The sequence below is a fragment of the Panthera onca genome, chromosome C2 (assembly GCF_046562875.1).
Source record: "Panthera onca isolate mPanOnc1 chromosome C2, mPanOnc1 haplotype 2, whole genome shotgun sequence".
NCBI classification, from domain to species: Eukaryota; Metazoa; Chordata; class Mammalia; order Carnivora; family Felidae; genus Panthera; species Panthera onca.
Window position 1 is genome coordinate 2,489,382 of NC_138347.1, and position 19,905 is coordinate 2,509,286.

The window sequence follows — 19,905 nt, forward strand, 5'->3', positions numbered from 1 at the left end:
ATGACAGAGTGCCGCAGGCAGTTAACACAATGTACAGAGATCGACATTCTCAGAACGTTCAGTAACTCGCTCTGACCGAAGTCATCAGAAGGGACCAAGACAGCAGAGAAGTTTAGTCATTTCTACCCAACAGCCCCAGGACACTGGCCTCAGGTGGTCATCCGGGACCATAGAGCAACCCCGGAAGCCATGCACGGAAGATGGGGAGCTCCCGGCCGCTGGCGGCTCTGCCCCCACCCCCCGATCATCTGGGGCCCCAGCCGCTGGCGGCTCCCGGGTCGCTCCACTGTCTTTCTAGCAGCAGAAACAGAAAAACTGCACGTCCAGGACCAGGGGTTTCTCCTAAAGCAAGTGGGAAGCGGGCTCACGGTCCAAGCACTTAAGGCAGGAAGATAAGCCCGGGGACCGCCGTCCAGTGGGCACGCCTGCACGCGGACACGCAGATGCAGGAGGCACACGGAAGACAAGACCCCACGTGTGTCTGCAACGAAACGATCTGACGGCGGAGCCCGCACGAGGACACGGCAGGACATCCTGAAAGACAATAAGCAGGCCTAGCAAAGGGAACAACGCTGCCCTCCCTGTGCCCCGCCCCTGGCAAGGCAGGCGTCGGGACGTGGGGTCCCCTCTCTGGCGCTGGGGCCCCGCTGGCTTCAGGGCTCTGCACGCGGAGAACACGTGGTCCTTCAACCGCAGCTCGGCCCTCAGGGCCTTGCCGCCTCCCCTGTGCCCCGCGCCACCGGGCGGGGGTCCCGGGGCGGCCTGTGGGGGGCGGGCCCCGCGGAGCACGGTGGACCCACAGCCCCAGGCGGGTGCCAGCCCGCTGCAGCCACACTGACGCCCCTTCCTGCTGGGCCCGGCCCGGGCTGCTGACCCGCAGAAGCCGGTGGTGGCCACAAGCGCCACACTGTGAGGGCGTGTGTTAGATGGTGACACGCGATTGACACGCAAACCGTTCTAAGTTACAGATGCACTTGAATCCTAATTAAAACACCAACCGGTCCCTCAGCTTCACCGGGAACTAGACAGGCGGGTGCTACAGCTCGTGTGGAGAACCAAACAAGAAAGAGAAGCCGAGAAGACCACGCACGGGACCAGGGAACGGCCCACAAGATGTCACAACTACGACAAAGCCTCGAGCGAGCCCCGGCCCGCGCGGACAGACAAGCAGACCAGTGAGCTGGACCGGAGCTGACGGCCCGCGGGCCCTCACGCCCGAGCAGGTGCACCCCTGCTGGACACGCCGAGTGTGGCTACTGGCTTAGCAAACACCACGCCTCAGACACGTGTCGACTTTCTGCTGTATTTGTATTGAGGCACGTGTGTATTTCTACTGTGTTTAAAATTTCTTATTTTTTTACATTTATTTATTTTTGATAGGCAGAGACAGAGCACAAGTGGGGGAGGGGCAGAGAGAGAGAGAGAGAGAGAGAGGGAGACACAGAATCCGAAGCGGGCTCCAGGCTCCGAGCTGTCAGCACAGAGCCCAACGCGGGGCTCGAACTCACAAACCACGAGATCATGACCTGAGCTGAAGTCGGACACCCAACCGACTGAGCCACCCAGGCGCCTCTCTACTGTGTTTAATACGTTTCAATAAATAGAATACAAAATTAACTTAAAACCATTACGGGAATCAGGAGGCTCTTTTAGCATCACATATCTCCTCAACCAGTGGGTGAAAAGAGGCCATTAAACAACAGGCCAACCTCCCCTCCGGGCCCACGAGTCCCGTGCAGCCACCGTGGGCTCCCTCCCGCCACACCGCTCCTGGTGAGAATCGAATCCCAAGATGGGATCTAAGGCCCCAGATATAAGCCATAAAGGAACCCCATCCCCTCTTGGAGTGACTGGTGTGGGCCGTGAGGCCCAGTTCCAGGCAGGGGGACACGGGGGGCGGGGGGGACAGGGGAGACGTCCATAGGTACTTGCAAGAAGGCGTCTGTTTTAGGACAAGAGACAAATCCCTCTGGGACGCCCTCTGCCCTTCTGCCCCGAGTGAGGAAGGGTGGCTCAAGGTCAGCATGAAGCAACACATATGAGGCCTAAAGGCCCAGAGTGTGGAAGACGCGGGTCCTGCGAGGCCGAGACCTCGCAGGCAGAGAGGACCAGTCGCACGCATCTAAGCCACCGTTTCTGGGACACCAGCACGCGGGTCTGGGTGTCATACCCAGGCACTCCATCAAAGCCTGCTGAGTGCATGATGCGTGTTTACCGCACGTGCACCGTGACAAGCGTCACCCAGTCCCCAGGAGCATCCAGGCCGGAACCCTTGGGTCAAGAGCGGCGGAGCGCCACAGATGTCCCCCAGAACCTCATGCTCCGGCACACTCCGAAATGTGGCCACTTTACAAATTTCACAGAATTTCGACCCCGGGACCAAGAGAAGTCAACTTGGACTCCACGATCCTCCGACTTTTCCGTGGGCCCTGCCCTTCCTTCCCCGCGCGGCTCTGGCTGGAACGGAGTACGTTGTCAGTAAGGACGTGCCGACTCCAGGGTTTTCCCCTTCTCACCGCTCCCCAATCCCTGCTGGCTCCTTTGTAAGTAGCTCCTGTAGTAAAGCCTCCTCCCTCTGAATACCATTTCCCCTCTATCAGGACCAGAGAGACACAAAGAATGAAGACAGAAATCACGGCAGTCCTGAGATAGACCAGGTTTCAGAAAATGGAACTTCTGCTGATCCTTTGTGAAAAGATTACTTGAGGGTGTAGTCCAGCGAAACAGGAAGGAAAGAGAAAGACATGGGATTTAAGACAAAGAACTCACCCCATTACGCAATGGAAGGAAACGCCGGGATAAACACCCGTAGGTGGCCCGGAAAGAAACTGCTCCAAACTAGAACCAGAGATCTTTCAAGAACAAAGAATTTGTTCCACAAAGAATACGATTAAGGAGCTAGAAGATTTTGGTATTGAAGGAGAAATAGGTTTCTTTTCTCAAAAATATAAACGAAGCAATTAACATTTTCAAGTAACCAAAAAAAACCCTGCCAGGAAACTGTGGTGCCGACAGAGATCGCACTAACATGGGGCGTGGGTTTCTACGGTTGGCTTCACGAGCGACTTCCTCCTCCAAGCAGCACAGACTTAATGACGGGATTCTCATGCCTTCTCTGTGGCATCGGCAGGGACTGATTCATTAAAAGTTTTATTGTGAATGCTGTTTCTGGACTTTCAATATTTGAAATCGACCTACAAAAGAAGCGTGGAGAACTCAATTATAACGACCGCACAGATACGAATGTCGTAAACCCAAGTTATTTTACACAGAGCAGGTCAGGAGGGCTTTGTTCCAGTTGATTCAACCCAAAGTAAGAGTTCAAGTATACTGAAGTATTAGGGGAAGAGCAAAATAACTAAAAATAATGCTAACCCAGCAAACTCGGGGGCGGTGAGGAGTGACAGGTGCCTGTCACACTCGCAGAGAAGCAAAAGTCTAGAGCCGCGCCTGGCACGCGGTGGATGGACACTTGGTAAATATCGGCGAGAGAACTGGGTGGGTTAGTGAGTCACGGAAGGGAGCATCAGCAAACGGTCGGGAATCAGCGGCCGGACGGCTTTGGAGCCACGACCCTGAGAACCAGAGTGAGGAAGGGACGGGTGGGAGCTCACTTTCCTTTAAACCGGGCAGGCTGCCAACTCAGAGAAATGCAAATATAAAGCGATTTAAGGTCTGGGTTAATGCCGACCGCGAAATAACACCTTTAAAGGTGAAAAGAGTCCTCGTGTAACTCGGTCAAGGGAAAATGACCTGCAGGTCTCAGCTCAGCGGACTCGTTCGAGGGGCCCCCACGCCCACCGTGGGTTTCTCCACCGAGGAACGGGGGCAGGTGTGCACTGGGCCCAGGGCTCGGCCAACGGTTCTTGTCCCGTGTCTGTGGCCTCAGCGCGTGACGTGATCGTTCTGAATTTCGGTTTCTGACTTGAAAGTGAGGGTAAGAGGACCTTTCCTACCAGAACCACGGGCTGGCTCCAAGGATGAAATAAGGGCAGGTAGGAGCGTTCCTGAAAACTCGTCAGGGTTTCATAAGCACACCGGGTTCTGAAAGAGCCTTCGTAAAAGTGCCGCTTTCCGTACCAGTGACAGATATTTAAGTCATCGCGAGCATTGGTAAAACTCCGTAACTGAGACACTGACGCCGGGAACCGACCCGCTACGAGAGGGCCTCACGGTCACATTCGTTGGGGAAACTGCACGGCGCACCCCACGCTGAGGAGGCCTGATGCACACCCAGGAGAGCCACGCTGAAGCCGCGGTCTGACCCGACGCTTTGTCAGTGAGGCTCTGAAGCTTCTGTGATTCGGACCCGCTTTCCCTCAGGCAGCCGACATCAGTGAGATTTTAATTCTTTCTAAATTCATTCTTTTTTAAGTTTATTTATTTTGAGAGCAAGAAAGACAGTGTGAGTGGGGAAGGGCAGAGAGAGGGGGAGAGAGAGAGAGAGAGAGAGAGAGAGAGAGAGAGAGAGAGAGAATCTCAAGCAGGCTCCACATTGTCAGGGCAGAGCCCTATGTGGGGCCCGAACCCACGAACTGGGAGATCGTGACCTGAACCAAAATCAAGAATCAGACGCTTAACCGACTGAGCCACCCAGGTGCCCCTAATTCTTTTTTTTTTAAGGTTTATTTATTTATTTTGAGAGGGGGGGTGGGAGGAAAGAGAGAGAAAGAAAGAGAGAGAGAAAGAGAGAGAGAGGGAGAGAGAAAATCCCAAGCAAGCTCCAAGCTGTCATCGAGTCAGAGCTCGATGTGGGGCTCGATCTCATGAACCGCGAGATCATGACCTGAGCTGAGGTCAAGAGTTGGATGCTCAACTGACTGACCACCCGGGCACCCTGAGATTTTGATTCTTTACACACACACACACCTTGAAGGCCATGGTAGAAACCTCTATCGGACATGGTTGTAAGTCACTAACTTTTAAAAGTAGCTGCTGTTGTAACTTCAAGTAAGGGCTTTGGTGCCAGTGTGTCTTTCCAGAAAGAGCCCAGAGAACCCAGAGCCATACTTCGGCTGCGATAACAGGGAAACTTATCAACAAAGCAGCGTGGGGGAGCCGCTGACCGGGGCGCTGCCTACGCCAACGACGAGCTTGCAGGGACGGGACCCGCGGGGGTGTGTGGGCAGCGCTGGAAGTGAGGGCGCCCCAGGCCTCCCCTAAACGTCTCTGTCCCTCGTAAAGATGTAAAACATCTTTCCCTGTGCAGCTGTTCTTAGCGGCAGGAATCTGCGCTCCTTAAAACGAGGAAGATCCCTAAACCAACATATGAAATGCCACTTAGGCCAGTGAACTTGTTAAACATTTGAGATACAGAGGGAGGGCGGCCCAGCTCTTCCTAAGGTCTCCTCAGAGGGCACGAGGTCAGCCACGGCCGGGCCCCCAGGTCGCGCCGGGTGACGGGCGGGGAGGCGGGGCTCCGGCCCTGATGTTATTCAACAATTTAAAGAAGCACAGACGAGGTCCGTGTGCATTTCACGGTGAGCGTGACGTCTGAAAGGGGGTACGTGCTGGCGACGTTGCCGAAGAGAAGTAACGGTGGGCGACCAGAGGCGGTGAGTGTGCGCTTGGGGGAACTCACGCCTCCCTATGTCTGTCTCACAGGTGGGTCCTGGGGGTCTTACACCCAGAAGCGAAGCCAGGCTTTCTCAGAGAAGCACGGTCGCCTCCCTGGCTGCTGCGCCCCAACGTCACTCTGCTGACAGACCTGCAGGGGGGAGGAGGGGGGACGCTTCCGAAAGCGGCGCTCCGGCACGGGGCCGGGGCCACGCTCTGGCCGCGTCCGGCCTCTTGCTAGCGAAGGGCTCACCTCCGGGCACGTGGAGAAGCCCACCACGGAGACGGTCCTCGCCGGCAAGAGGGCAGCGGACGAGAAGGTCTCTCTCCTGGATGCCGTGACGTCTGCAGAGGACAGCCGTAGCCGTCTGAGCAGGGCCGGGCCACACGGCAGAGCCTCGGAAAGAAGTGGGTCTCTGATGGCATCTTGGAGCCCAGAGTTCTATTCCCTGACCCTGAGCTTCTCCTGGAAGTGCTCACAAACTCGCACAGCCGGGGGCATCTTGACCAGAACAGAGCACTCCTCTCCAGCACCTTCCGGGGAGGGGCTCCCCCTCGGTGCCGGTCACAGCGCTCCAGAAGCCCAGGCTGGCTGAGCGCACGCCAGTCTGGGTGGGACTCCGGGCCCGGGGAGACTGGCGGCTGAAAAGGCAGCACTTAAGCCCGGCACAAACTGGGGAGGAGAACGTTCTGTAGACCCAGGGCAAGAAAACCTCAATGTTTTCTCCCAGTTCTGAGCGTGGGGGACAAGGACAGGGATGGGGGCGGAGGGACGGGGGCACAGCTGGGGCTGCTCGACTCTGCCAGCCAGATCACAAGAAGCTGCAAAAACATTCTTCCATCTGGGTTTCTGTCCACGTGTGGATGGAGTGACGACTGAGTGGCTGGGGCAAGCGTCAGGACCGAGGGGACCCGGCGAGCCCGTGCCCTCGCCAGCACACCGCAGCTGGCCAGCCTTCAGAGCCACACGAGCTGCCTCTCCTCTCCTGGCCTCCACACGCCATCGATTACCAGGACAGGGGTGGGGGGCAGGGGGGCACCTTTGCTGCGACACACCCCTGGGCTGGTGGACCCCTCCCCTGGCCGAGAGCATCTGGAAGTTTACCATGAAAGTAAGTGATCACTCGTCCCCTGGGGGCCCCAGCGGGGTCTGGGGAACCACCTGGCCAAGACCCGGAGCTCCTTCAATAGGGGACAAAAGTCCTTCCTTCCCTCACCTGGGCCAATTCTTCCCCTGATTCACCCCTGTTACCTTTCTGTGGTCCCGTGTAACTCTTTGTAAATTCTATCAATCGTTTTCACGTAAGATCTAAAATGCAAATAACTCCTGGGCATAAATTTATTCTGCATGGTAAGTGATACGGAGTTGGGGAGGAAGGGGCTCCCAGCTCCCAACTCCCAGCGGGCAGGAAAGGGCCTTCGTGTCCTGGACGGCAGGGCAGGGGCCGCGTAGGCACGGAGCCCCCGAACACACCATGTGCAGCGCCCTCCGCACCGTCAGAACAGAAGTGATAATCGGATCAACAGAAGGGAAAGCCTCGGGCAAACAGAATTCCCAGCCAGACCGTGTGCTGAAGAAAACAAAACTAATCTGGGTCAGAACCTTCACAAGAGCCAACGTCTCAATGTCTCTTCACCGGAAATAACCCCATTTTCTGGCCCTAAAAAATGAAGTCAGCCACAGACCTGGGGTTTCGGGTCTCCCCACCGGCCACCTTGACGACATCCAGCACCGGGCGGGGGCCGGCTCCACCCGATGGCTCCCATCCCCGTGCCCTGGCTACAGACGGTCACGTGCAGACAGGGCACACGGTTTCCCATTCTACAGATGGAAACAGGTGGCCTGGAGCACACGCGCCCCATTCACCATCGCGGCCTGGTGTGGGGTCGGGCTGGACCCGAGTCTCGGGAACCCCAGGCCGGTGGGGTCAGCACCACCTCTCGGACTCCCCACCTCCCAGCAAGAACCAGTGTGCGTGCGGGTCACGACAGCCAGAAAGGGTTGCGAGTGACTCACCGCAAAGCAGCTCAGCCTGCCTGGGTACAGCAGGGTGGCCTCTCCGTGATGGAAACTACCACTTTCCACTTCATCGACGGACCACCCTGTGAGCCCCCCGCGCCCACGGCGGGGTAAGAGGTCGGGGAGCACCAGGAAGCTGACGGAGCTGCTCCTGGCGCCAGGCGCCCGGCCCCGGAACCTTCTCCAGGAACGTCCCAGAACGTCCCGGAGACACGTTCGCGGCGGGGCGAGGTGGGATCTCCCTGGGCCGAGCCCCGGACACAACCGGCAGGACTGACACTGACTTCCCTGCCGACCACGAGGGCCCCTTCCCAAGCGGGAAGTTTGTGACACATGGAGAACAGGAGGGGAAGCGGAAGAAAAGCGAGGCCTGGGGCCCCTGCGCAGGGACGGCCCAGAGCCCGCCAGGCCGTACTCACCAGTAGAAGTAATAGGCCAGGGCCACGGCGACCAGGGCGGTGCACACGCCCGAGAAAAGGCAGGCTGAGTAGCTGGACAGCATCTTCGGACCCCCGGAACACTGTGCCCGCGAAAGTCCGACAGAAGGAGACCGGCGGCCTGAGCAGCGTCAGCCCCTGGCCGGCGGATAAGGAAGAGGGATTACGTCCAGACTATGGCGCCCGTGTCCGACGGGCCGGGGCCACCAGGACCATCTGCTCAGCCCCAAGGGGAACACACACTTCCAGGCGCCGCCTTCCCCCCGCCCCAGGCCCCTGCAGGCCTCACAGAGCAGCCCAGACGAAAACAGGACCCCCTAAATGCCAGCCTCCCCCCACCTGCTGCAGGGGCCCGCGGGGCCACTAATCCAATAAGCAGCTTTGCCGGGAGCCACCGTGAGCTGCTGGTGTCACGGGGCTGGGCCGGGACGCAGGTCAGCGGCCCACAAGCCCACACCGTCTCTCCCCCACCTCTCCGAAGCCACAATGGCATGACCCCAACACAGCGCGGCCTGGTGGGGGGGGGCCGTGGGGTCAGCTAGTGACAGGGAGCCCATGCTTGGGCCACCAGGTGATGGACAGCCGTCCTGTACTCGGGGCCGGGTCCCAGCCCACAGCTGCCGACAGAGGAGGGCTCCTGGGGGGAAAGCCACACGTCTTACTCTTGGGGAGTCTGTGTTGGAGGAACTGAGGGAAGGTGGGGGGGGGTGTGCCTCTCCCCCGTCTCCTTGAGACTTGGGATCTGTGACGGGGCTGAGGCGAGATCAGGTGACCCAAGGACAGAAGCGTCACCCCACAAAACCCGCTCCCAGTGAAGAAGGCCTCAGCAGACACCTGAGGAAGCGGGGTGGGGGGTGGGGTGGGGGGGTATTTGATCATGAGGGCGTCTTGAGGATTCTTCTGGCCGGAGAACCTTCCTCGGGGCTAGGGCGCGGTCCCAGGGGGAAATGAAGTCACTACTGTCACTCTCCTACACAGGAGACTGGGCCAGTGCTCCCATCCTGCACCTCCCCCGTCCCCCCCCCCCCCCCCCCCGGGCACCACAGTGAATCTGCAGCACAGGAACTCCCGTGGGACCCTGAGGCGGCAGGTTCTGGGGCTTCTGGACGGGTCACTGCAAGGCTCCTTCTAGAAGCATCTGTCATCTAGCTTCTGGCCTGACACGTCTCAGGAGAGAAGGCGGGTCACTACCCTGCACTCCGTCCACTGGAAGGGGCTTCAGAGGATTGTCCTGAGCACCGTCTTGCTGGCTAAGGCTTTTCCAAGTCCTTAATCCCGGGTGCTGGCGGCCTTGGCGGACTGGCTCTAACGTAGCCGTGCCTGTCCTCCCGGGACGGCGGGGCCCTGGAGGTGCCGCTCCCTGCCAGGTGCCCGGACCACTGCCTCTCCAATGGGTCACAAAAAGAAAGCCCTCCTCTCCCAGAGTGCCGTTCAGGACGTGCGTCCGCAGAACCAGCCCGTGGGGGACCTCGGTGTGTGACGCATGAGGACACGGGCCTGGGGGACCATGAGGCCCACCCCCCAGCCAAGGTCTCCGTGCAGGGTGGCAGGTGGCCCTGACTCGTCCCGTGAGGACCTTCTGAGGCCAGACGGGCCCTGCCCTCCTTGGGAAAGGCTTCCGTTGGGCGCTCCGGCCTGACCTCTGGGGCATGGCCGCGATGACTCGTCGAGTGGAAAGTGGGTCACAGACCCCTCCCGGCTGCCCCCGCAGCCCCCCAGACACACCTCCCAAACTCCAGCCCCTGAGACCGGGGGCCGCGCCGTCCAGGCCCGGGAGCCGCCCCCCAGCCCCCCTCCCCGCACCCTCTCCCCACCCTCACCCCCGCCACCGCCCTCCCTCGAGGCTCTCGTTCTCCACACCTCCTCGTTAGGTTGAGGAGAACAAAGCTAATTTGAACATATTGCACAAGAAAGCGTCATGGGAACGTAGTCTCCGGATTATTTCCCTGCCCCTGAACGTTAGTGATTCCCGCCAAAAGGGTGAAAGAGCATGTGCTGGCAGGAGTTCTTGGCGCTGAGAGCAGCCACGGGGAAAAAGTATCCTTTAAAACTCTGCAACACTTCCTCAGAGGAAACAGTTTCTCCCCGTGCAGTCAGTCGGCACACTCCAGTCCCCCTGCTTGACTGGTGGTGACCACACCCGTCGGGCGGGGCCACGCGCAAGCATGTTGTGATTGTTATCGAGTGGTCCCAGAGCAGGTTCTCTGCTACCCCCGCCGACCCTGGGGCCAGCAGGGGCCCAGTGAGGAGGGGGCCAGACAGCCGGAGGGGCCCCGCGGAGCCCCCGGCGACAGCCAGACGCTCCTCCGTCTGGTACCTGCTGGGCTCCTGCAAACGAGGAACCCACCAACCGCAGCCCAGACAGAAAGGAGATCAGAGAGACGACCGCCAGAAAGTTCGCCAAGCGCAGCCACAGGGAGGGCAAGTGGCGGGCAAGCCGGGGCGCACCGAGGGCAGTGCCTCCCTCCACCCTCTGGGACTGACCCATGATCCCCCCATCCTTGCAGGGGAGGGGCGGGGGGGGTTGTGGCACAGCCGGCCCTGGGCTCCCCGCTCCCCGTCAGCCTCCCCGTCCTGTTCTCTGTGCTCACCGCCAGCAGAGCTCTGGCCGTCCCCGGCCCACCCTGACCCCACACAGAAACCGGGAGCCCCTGCCACCAGCTCCTGCAGTCCTGGCCCTCAGGGGGGGACCCCATGTGGAACCTGCCGGAATCGGGTGCTTGCTAACAGTGTCGTGTGAGAGAGGCCACACGGGCCACGCCCAGACACGCTGCTGAGGGGCCACGGGGGGCCCCGCCCACGTGCATGAAGCCACACCCACATACATGCCGAGGCCACGCCAAGCCACAGATGCTACCACAGACCAACCATGCGGCGATCCCGACGGCTCTGCCCTCTGCACGACTGCAGCTCTGAGTCCCTCTGCCCCAAATCCCCAAAGAGCTGGCAGCCTGGGGTCCGAAACGCGGCCCTCTGAGCGCCCCGCTGCCCCCAGCGTGGCCAGTTCCACCCCAGGCCCCCAGGAGTGAATCCGGCCGCTCCCAGGGGCGGGACGGCACATCCTGGCGCTTGTCCTGATGTGTCCACGCCTCGACGCGAGCTAAATCACGGCTGATCGCTATTTCCCACGCGTCACCAGAGACACTGCTGATCCTCAGGCCGTGCTGCCTCCACACCCAGTAGAGCAGCCACAACGTGGAGCTTCCGGAAGGAAAGATGCTGGGGACCAAGCACTGTGCTGCGGGCCCTGCCTCACAGACACGCCGGCCCCGACAGTGAGACTCCCCCTCCCCCCCATACACCGTCGTCCGCGTGTTAGGTTAACGAGGTGCTCGGGGAACGCACCACCTCACCGGCCTGCCTTCCAGATCTCCCTCGGCCTCAGACCCGGGAAGAAGCCTCTGGATGCCAGCTACACAAACACTCTAGAGCAACAGGGAGAGAAGCTGCCAGAGGCCCTCACTTAAGACTCCCCACAAGGCCTCACCGGGCCCCCTCCTGCTGGCAGAGTCGCGACCCCGACCCCGTTCTCATGCCCGGGGCGTCGTCCCTCCCGCTGACCGCTTGGGCACGGGCTCCCGCCGCTTTCCGCAGCCCTTCTTCGGAAAGGCTCTGAGTTCCTTGAGCTTTCTCTGTTGGTCCCGGCACGACGCAGGAGGAGGCCGCGCTGTGGCCCCAGCACCAGCCAGCCAAGTGCCCTCCAGTCCCTCGCAGGACACGACCGACGGATGCCTGCTGCTCCACGGGGACCTGGTCGCGGGCGCCTGAGGGAGGCCGGCGGTGCTGTGTTCAACCTGGTCTGCCTCCCGCAGCTTTAAATACACGAACAAGTCGGGGGGGGGGGGGAGCAGACATCAAGGCCCACTCGCGACAAGCCTCTTTGCTTCGACTCACCCTGGGGTCAAGGAGCCGGCGGTGGCGCTTCCAGGAGTGAGGCTGGTGCTCCCCGGGAGGCTGACAGTGTCCTTCCAACCCACACCGGGACGCGTGGGGAGCACGGGTTGCCATGCAAACCAAACACGGGTAAACAGCCTGAGGTGTGCACACAGGGAAGCCAGCGGCCAAATCTCAAGTGCTTTGAAGCACATTCGGAAACTCTTGTGCCAGACGCTGTGCGGCTTGTGGTCACCGCGCGGTGTGGACACGGGCGGGTCGGGGTGAACACGCACGGGGGCGTCCGGCAGCGGGTGTCCCGGGGCAGCGCCTCACTCTTGGGGAGCGCCTCGCTCGTGAAGGGCGGGCCCGGAGGGGACCAGCCGGACTGAGACACGGGGGTCGCCCTGCTCAGCCTCCCGAGGACACGTGACCCGGCTCGCTGGCCCTGGGCCACCTCGGGCACCGGGCATCGGGATGACGAGAGTGCACTCATCGTTTCAAGACTGCGCTTGGGACTGGTTGCCAAGCTGTGCTCGTAACCGCAGCCTCTGAGATGCAGCTACAGGCCAGGGGCGGGTGACGGGCGGAGAGATGTGCACACGGCACTGATGCACCTGCCAGGACAAGGGGTCTGGTCAACGAGCAACAACACCCCGGCTGGCACCAAGGAGCGGCTGGCCCCGCGTCCCCTCCGCACACCGCGGACACGGGCGTCAGCGCACAGAACCGGGAAGCGCCCGCGCGGGGAGTGCCCAGGGGCTCCGTCTGTGGGCCCGACGTGCCAGCCTGGTCTCTCTGACACGCGGCGAGCACGGGAGCCGGTTTGCAGAGCCCCGCTGTCCCAGGCGATGGTGGCAATAAGGACACGGTTGCATCGAAGGTGCCTGTCGTTCCCAGGGGTACCATAGCCGGTGGGGGGGGGGGGCTCAAGGGGACGAGAGAAGCTGGGCTGGACCCCGGCCTCCTACCTCTCTGGGCCAGCCGGGGGCTGGACGCTGTGGGGCAGGCCGAGGGCCCAGGGGGAAGGGCCCCAGGCTGCTCTGCCGGGTGGCAGGAAGGCTGCTCTCCTGAGCTGGCTCCTGGGTGTCCTTCCCGTTTCCCCACACATATTCCAGAGAGGTGTGCTTTCCTGCTGTCCCATGTCCCTCTCAGGAGCACGGAGCCGGGGGGGGGGGTGGGGGGAGGTGGCCAGAGCACCCGCGAGCACCCGGGTCTGAGCCCCCGACCCTCCCTGCCCCTCCCCGCAGACGGCTTGACTCTCTCCTCAGGGAAACTGCCACGCCCAGCTGCCCCGAGCAGGAGCCCGAGTTCCGGAACTGCAGTCGAGATGCTCTAACGCCAGCTGGAGCGCACAGTCCCGTGCAGGGTGACAGCCGTCTAGAACCGTCACCGTCACGGGGCGTCCCGATGCCCCCGTGTCTGTCTGCTCGTTCAGTCTTCGCGGCACCCTCAGGAGGTGAGCTCTCATGAGAGTCATTTCGCAGATGAGGAAACTGAGGTACAGAAACGCTAAGCCACCTGCCCAGAGTCACGCGGCGAGCACGTAGCAGAATCAGGATTCTAACGCAGGCCGAGTACCCGTCAAAGCACCGCTTCCACGAGCAGGAACTGTGTCGTCAACAACCGGGACGCCAAGCCAACCGGAAACGCCCATTCTCCCATCGCACCCACCGAGAGGCCGGTCTCCCCCACGGCTGAGAACACGGGCTCGAGGCAGGAGCGGCGCCTGCCACGGCTCACGAGGAGGGCAGCGGAGGGCCCCGCAGGGAGACCGGCCGCGGGAGGGGCGCTCCCTGGCGGGATTCTACAGCCAGGCCTGCGAATGAGACGTGTGAAGTCACAACACCCCCGCTCTGGAGCCCTAAGGAGATTCTGTAAGTTGGCAGGGAGTAGGACATTCTTGCTGTAAAATGTGAAACCAGGCAGAGGCAGGGCGTGAAAGGGAGATCAGCCTTCGTCCCACGCCAGGCCCGGGGCCGGCGGCTGGTCTTCTGATGTCTGTACTTTCCCAACTCTGGCTCGCACTTGACACGGTGGCCCCACCCCGGTTTTCCCGCCCGGCGCCACCTGCTAGGGACTGAGGGTTTGCGCCCTGGCAAGTGCACGGGCTGGAACCTGACCACCGAGGTGACGGCGCGGGGAGGTGGGGCCTTCGGGCCTCGTGATCAGGTCACGAGAGGGGAGCCCCCGTGGTGGGGTCAGTGCCCTTCTCAAGGAGACCCCAAGAGCTCCCCTGCCCCTCCCCACACGAAGATACAGAGAAGCTGCCGGCTGTGAAGCAGGAAGGGGCCTCCCCAGACACGGAACCTGCCGGCACCTTGATCTCGCTTTCAGAAGCGTGAGAAAGAAATGTCTGTGGCTCACAAGCCGCCTGGGCCGCGGGATTCTATTCGAGCGGCCTCCAGCGGAAGGTACCGCCGGCTGTGTGGCAGGTGACGGCAGGGACGATGGTGTGACAGCCGGCACGAGGCAGGGACTCACGGCTGCCCAGGTTCCCAGCTGCAGGGGTTCTCAGAGACCCCGCTGGGCACCCCACCTCCCGTAGCCCCCGCAAGTGCCCCTGTGGCCCTTCCCTGTTCCAGCTGCCCGGGCCTCGGATGTCGGGTTGCAGCAGGGAACCGGGGAAAGAAGTCTAAACTTTATTTTGGAAAATGAGTTGATTTTTGTAAGTTTTATGAGAGATGGTATCTTCAAAAGAGATTACTCTCACGGCCCTGCCTGGTCTGCCGAGCCCGGCAGCACCCGGCACCTTGTCCTTGTGCCACGAGTCTGGACCGACACAAACCGCGCCCACAAATCCCGCTGGACCCGAACAGACCAGCTGTGAGCACAGAGACTGGCAGTCTCGCCCGACGCCACGCTCGACCGCGGACACCCCTCCCGTGCCACCTTTGTCAGGAGCAGCCGCTGGAGGCGGCTCACCTCCGCCACCTTCCCAGGACGCCAGGTGACCAGGGACCTTCTCTCAAGCACATTCCTGCCCACCTTTGCTCAAAAGAGGTCTTTGCACCCACTGTAAACGCCCCACAGACAGCTGACTCACCCCTATCTCTGGGGCCAAGATGCAAAGCCTCCAGCCCCCTCTGCAGACTTCTGATTGTGGGTGTCCCCGGCCCTCCCTGCTGCCTGCTGGTCTGAGGGACCGGCCACGGCACCCGTGTGGGTGGACGCGCATCCTCGGACACCCGGGGGCTGGCATCTGGCCCTCCTGTCACCTCCCAGGGCTGCCGTTCACCACCACCCTCTGAGCCTCCCCCAGCGTGTGCTGGGGTCCGCGGCTGCCCCCGCCGGAAGGAACGCCCGCCCCGTCTGACTCTGGGGTTTGGGATCAAGAAGCATTGGGACACTGAAGCCATACTCTGCAGAAGGTCGGTGACAAACTGGCTTTTCACCTCATCTCCTAGCATTGAATTCAGCTCCCCCCCCCCACCCCCTCCCCCCAGACAGCGTCACTAGCTCACAGCCGGGGCTGCGTCCAGGTCCCGTCTTGTCTTAGCAGGTGAGCATCCGAAGCAGCCACGCCCTCACGGGGTCCCTCCAAAGTGCTTCCCCAAACAAGCTTCATCTGGAGGGAAGCCCAGCTCCGGCTGCAGGCCACCCCGCCTTCTCTCGTCACCCTGACCGTGAGCCTTCTCTGCCTCCGTGCAGCTGCACCTGTCTGGCCGTCTGGGGCCCTCGCTCTAGAACAGGGACAAAAGACTTGAGGCCCTCGCTGTGTTGTGATGTCGGGAACGCACAGCTCAGAGGGCCAGCCGACAGCCAGGCTCGTCCCGCAAGGTCGAGGGGCTGTGTCCTTCCTGCCCGCCCGGTTCCTCTCCTCAGCAGGACACCCCGCGCCAGCCCCGGGTTCCCAGCACAAGCCGGCCACGCGTGTCTCCGTCTACCGCGGGGCACTTCCCTCCCTGGGGTGTGTCCTTCAGTGCCATTCCTGGGCCGGGGCAGCCACCTTGGTCTGAGCTCGTCTGTTGCTGGTTGGGGGGGGGAGTGGGGGGGGGGGGGGACACGTGCTCTCACATTACCTGCCGCAGCAGAGCCTCTGGGTGGCCTGTGTCTTCACCGATGGGCCCCACGTGCTTCCCGCAGGCAGCAGAAACCCTTCCCGCGGCCCCCTGCCCCGGGAGAGCCCGGCCCAGGCACGCCCCCCCCCCCCCACCCCCCCGTCTCCCCACCTGCAGTGACAAGTTCAGGGACAGCTGGCTCTTTGGGCCCAGACTCACTCCGGGGAGCTGCCCCTGTAGCTGCACAGACTTACTAAACCGTGCAGAGCTATGCAGATATCTGTGCAAAACAGGGAAGGAGAGGCCGTCATTCCTGTTAGCGTCGGGCTGAGTCCTCCGCCAACACTTGTAAAGACAAGGGGCCGGTGGTTATGTCACATAAGGGAAGGAACACGTGAGAAGAGAGAGAACAAGCACACCGAGTCCCAGGGAGCGTGAACGCTCGCTCTCCGTGAAGAAGCCAGAGCTGGGGTCACCGATGCCGTGCCCCCGGCTGTGCGTGCCGTGGGTGACGCAGACGACAGCCCGGGGCCGGCGACCCCCTCCAGCGAGGGGGCCCCAGGGCAGGCGCGCGCTGACCGCCAGGGCCGACCCCAGCACCCCCAGGCCCCTGCTCTACTGGGCCCACGCCTGGTCTCCCACGTGCTGTCGTGGGAGCTCGTGCGGCCCACTGGCCACAGCCGCTTCTGGACCAGCGCGGCGGCCCGCATCCTACAGTCCCCGCACCCCCTTCCCACCCCAGGCAGCAGCGATGGTAATCGACGTCTGGTGACAAAATAAACAGATCGATGTAAGGGGGCAGGCAACTTAATTCGTGAGCAAATGTTTTCACTTCCTGCCTCCTACGCCTGGGGCGAGGCCTGGTGAGGGTGAGGCCGGCGTCAAAGCCCCGGACCCCTGGCCGGGCCGTCCAGCCCCCACCCCGCGCCACCCGGGGCCCCTGGCCAGATACCGGCTCTGCCTCTGCACCACCCGCCCCTGCTTCCGACGGACTTCGGCTCCCAGAAACTGACCCCAGGAGGACCACGACCGCTCTTCTCCACGAATGAGAACTTCCGGCCCACGTGGGTCCCCGTGCACACACCCTCCCTGTGTGGGTGTCTGCTCTCGGCCAGACCGGAGCCCACCCGCAGGTATCCCAAACAAGATGCTACCTCGGGTCCTGCCCCGAGCTCCAGCGCCCCCCCCCCCCCCCCCCGGAGCCACTGGCTCCGGCCGTGTGTGCACAAGCCTGTCGGTTAAGGCAGCAGCCTGCTCGACTGACGAAAGCAGAAGTGACAGTTAATTACCCCCTCGTCTCTCGGTGAGCATGTTACTTAAGAATTCTCCAGATTTCACAACCACTGGCGATCAGAGCAAAGAGGCAGTGCAATTCGGGCCAAGTTTACAGGTCACCCTCCTCGGCGCCCCGGGGGCAACAGTGAGCTGTGCAGGTTGTTTAAACGCTCTCGGAGCTGCGTTAGAAAGTGACAGGACAGGGGCGCCTGGGTGGCTCAGTCGGTTACACGTCCGACTTCAGCTCAGGTCATGATCTCGTGGTTCAGGAGTTTGGGCCCCGCGTCAGGCTCTGTGCTGACAGCTCCGAGCCCTTAGGATGCCGTGTCCCCCTTTCTCTCTGCCCCTACCCTGCTCGCCCTCCTTCTCTCTCTCAAAAATAAACAAACACTGAAAAAAGTGACAGGAGAAGGTGAAGTTAACGTAATGGTGTGACTTAACCCAACGCGGCCAAAACACCCCCCTCTCCACCCGCGATATCGCCCCTGCCCTGCCGGCCTCCAGAGTCCGTGTGCCGGCTCGCAGCGCCTCTCAGTTCAGCCCCTGGCTCTGTGGGCTCAGCGGCCACGTGCGAGCCATGGCATCGGACATTGGACCGTCGCGCTCTGCTGTTTGTTACTTCAGCGACATCTGTGGCAGATAAGAGCCTCTGGCCACCTCACCGGGGAAGACAGCACCGGCTCAGAGATCCCCCCGCCTCGCGGCCTGACCGATCCCAGCGTCGAGTCTCAGGCACCGGCGGGGGCCGGACGACAGGTCGCATCAGAACATCTGTCTGCCCTCCCCTGCAGCTCAGGGCCAGAACTTGGCGGCCAGCTCTCCTGCAGGAAGGGCCAAGGCGGGGGCTCCCCGGGGAAATAACCACGCCCCGCCCCGCTCTTCGGGGAGCCCGCGGGGTGCAGACGCGGAGATGGAGGGGTCTGAGGTGCAGCCCAAACACCGGCTGGTCCCCGGCAGCCGCGGCACCTCCTTCCAACCAGAGAGCAGGGCGCCGCACCCTTACCTGTGACCTGCGGGCTGGCGGACGTGCAGAGCAGTCCCTGGAAAGCGGCGGGTGTGCACGGAGCCAACGGCTTTTATCCTGCCTGCAGCCCCTCCCCATCAGGAGCCTCCGGGAGGCGGGGTCTCCAGGGATGTCCTTTTCACCCATGACCTACACTCTGTAACCAGGAAGGCAGACACAGCCAGCAGGGTGGCCCGGGGCTGCCGCTGCCCACGTCCAGCCGGACCTGCACCAATCGGGGAACAGTCCTGCTCCAGACGGTGGCTGTGCCCTTCTCCTTATTCTTATTTTCAGAGACACTGAAAGCCGGGACCTGAGAAGCAACCCCCACGCTGAAAACCGGAACTGGGTGCGGAGCACGGCGAGGAGGGAAGGGCCGGGATGCCCCTTCCTATCAAACCGCGTCAAAGGTTCTGGAATACTGACCACGAGGCAAGAGGCGGGAAGGAGTGGGCTGCCCCTCCCCCATCCACTGTCCCTCGCCTCTGTACCAACAGGACTGCCCAGGCAGGTCACCAGCGGCCAAGGAGGGAAGGTCCCAGTCCCCTGGGACAGGGGACAGGGAGGCCACTAGGTGGAGCCTGGGGAGAGCTTTCAAAAGGCAATAAGGGCCCAGGTGTGCCCTTCTGCTCCTTCCTGCTGGAATGCAGATGAAATGGCCAGGAGGAAGCAGCCCCCGGGGGGCCAGCAAGCCATGACCAGCAGCACAGAGGCTGCAGGCTGCGAGTGAGGTCAGAGGGAGCCTGCCTGGCCCCGGGCTCGCTATTAACGGGAGAAAAGCTGACCTGCGTGGATCTGTTACCACACTTGCACGCAGACTGAACGTGTGCCTAACAGACGGCACACGCGTGCTGCATCATCAGTGAGGACAACCCTGAGCTGTGTGGGAATCCCCCCTTTCGTGAACATGGAGACGCTCAGAACCCCAGGTCCTTTCCAGAAGGACGAGGTCCACACTGGAACAGATCCTGGGTCTGAGCTCCTGTCCACAGACAGCCAAGGAGGCTGTGCCCAGCACGGCCCCCAGGGACAGTGGACCCCTTCCCTCCTCCAATGCACCCCTGCTCCCCTGCCCCCTCCTCTCCCACCAGGTAACACCGCCAGGAAGTGGCTCTCTCGGGAGCACATAGGCACGCAGGCAGAGGCTCCCCCCACCCTCAGGGTGCCCTGGGGCCCAGGTCACGCCGACAAGGGACAGGCTCCTCCACACACGGCCCCCCAGCAACCCCCTGCTGGTCGTGCGAGAAGCCACCGCACCCAAGGTCCGCTGGCACCGGGCGCCGGGCTGGCTTTGGGCCAGAACCCCCAGGAGCCCCTCGACCACGCAGAGGGCTCCGCCCCCAGGACCGGAGCCCTCAGTGAAGCTCCCCTCTAGCGGCACGCGCACATGTTTTCCATTCCGGAAAGTCAGACGCGGAAATGCAACGTCTCACATGCCCATGCAGCCGCCACTGAGAGGAAACCTCCGCCGAATGGTTTCAGATCTCTGTTCAAGCTCTGGGTGTTGTGTATAGTGCGCTCTGTGACGCGTATACGGCCGTGTGTACTTGTGTCTGCAGGCGTGCGTGCGGCATGTACACGTCACATCTAGGACACACAAGAGGTCGGCATCACAGCCCATCTGGCTCCTCCCGGACTCCTCCCTGGAGCTCAGGACCCTTGCACGGCCCTGCTGACAGCTCTCAGCGGGGGCCACCACACGCGTCCGTCTGTGCACAGAAAAGGGGGCTCCGGCCCAGC

General features: G+C 62.0%; 1 protein-coding gene across 4 annotated transcripts in view; it reads right to left on the bottom strand.

Annotated features, from left to right (window-relative positions):
- AGPAT3 (1-acylglycerol-3-phosphate O-acyltransferase 3) overlaps positions 1-19,905 on the bottom strand; it is an 81,189-nt gene that overhangs the window by 26,653 nt on the left and 34,631 nt on the right. The window contains exon 1 of one of the 4 annotated variants that reach the window (XM_078452708.1): positions 18,166-18,283. The exons of 1 other annotated variant lie outside the window; for it this stretch is intronic. The gene's annotated coding sequence lies outside the window, so the exon portion shown is untranslated. Of the gene's footprint in view, positions 1-7,995; positions 8,367-11,536; positions 11,800-18,165; positions 18,284-19,905 lie in introns of those variants that run through there. 2 more of the 4 variants (XM_078452709.2, XM_078452707.2) reach the window with 2 other exon arrangements.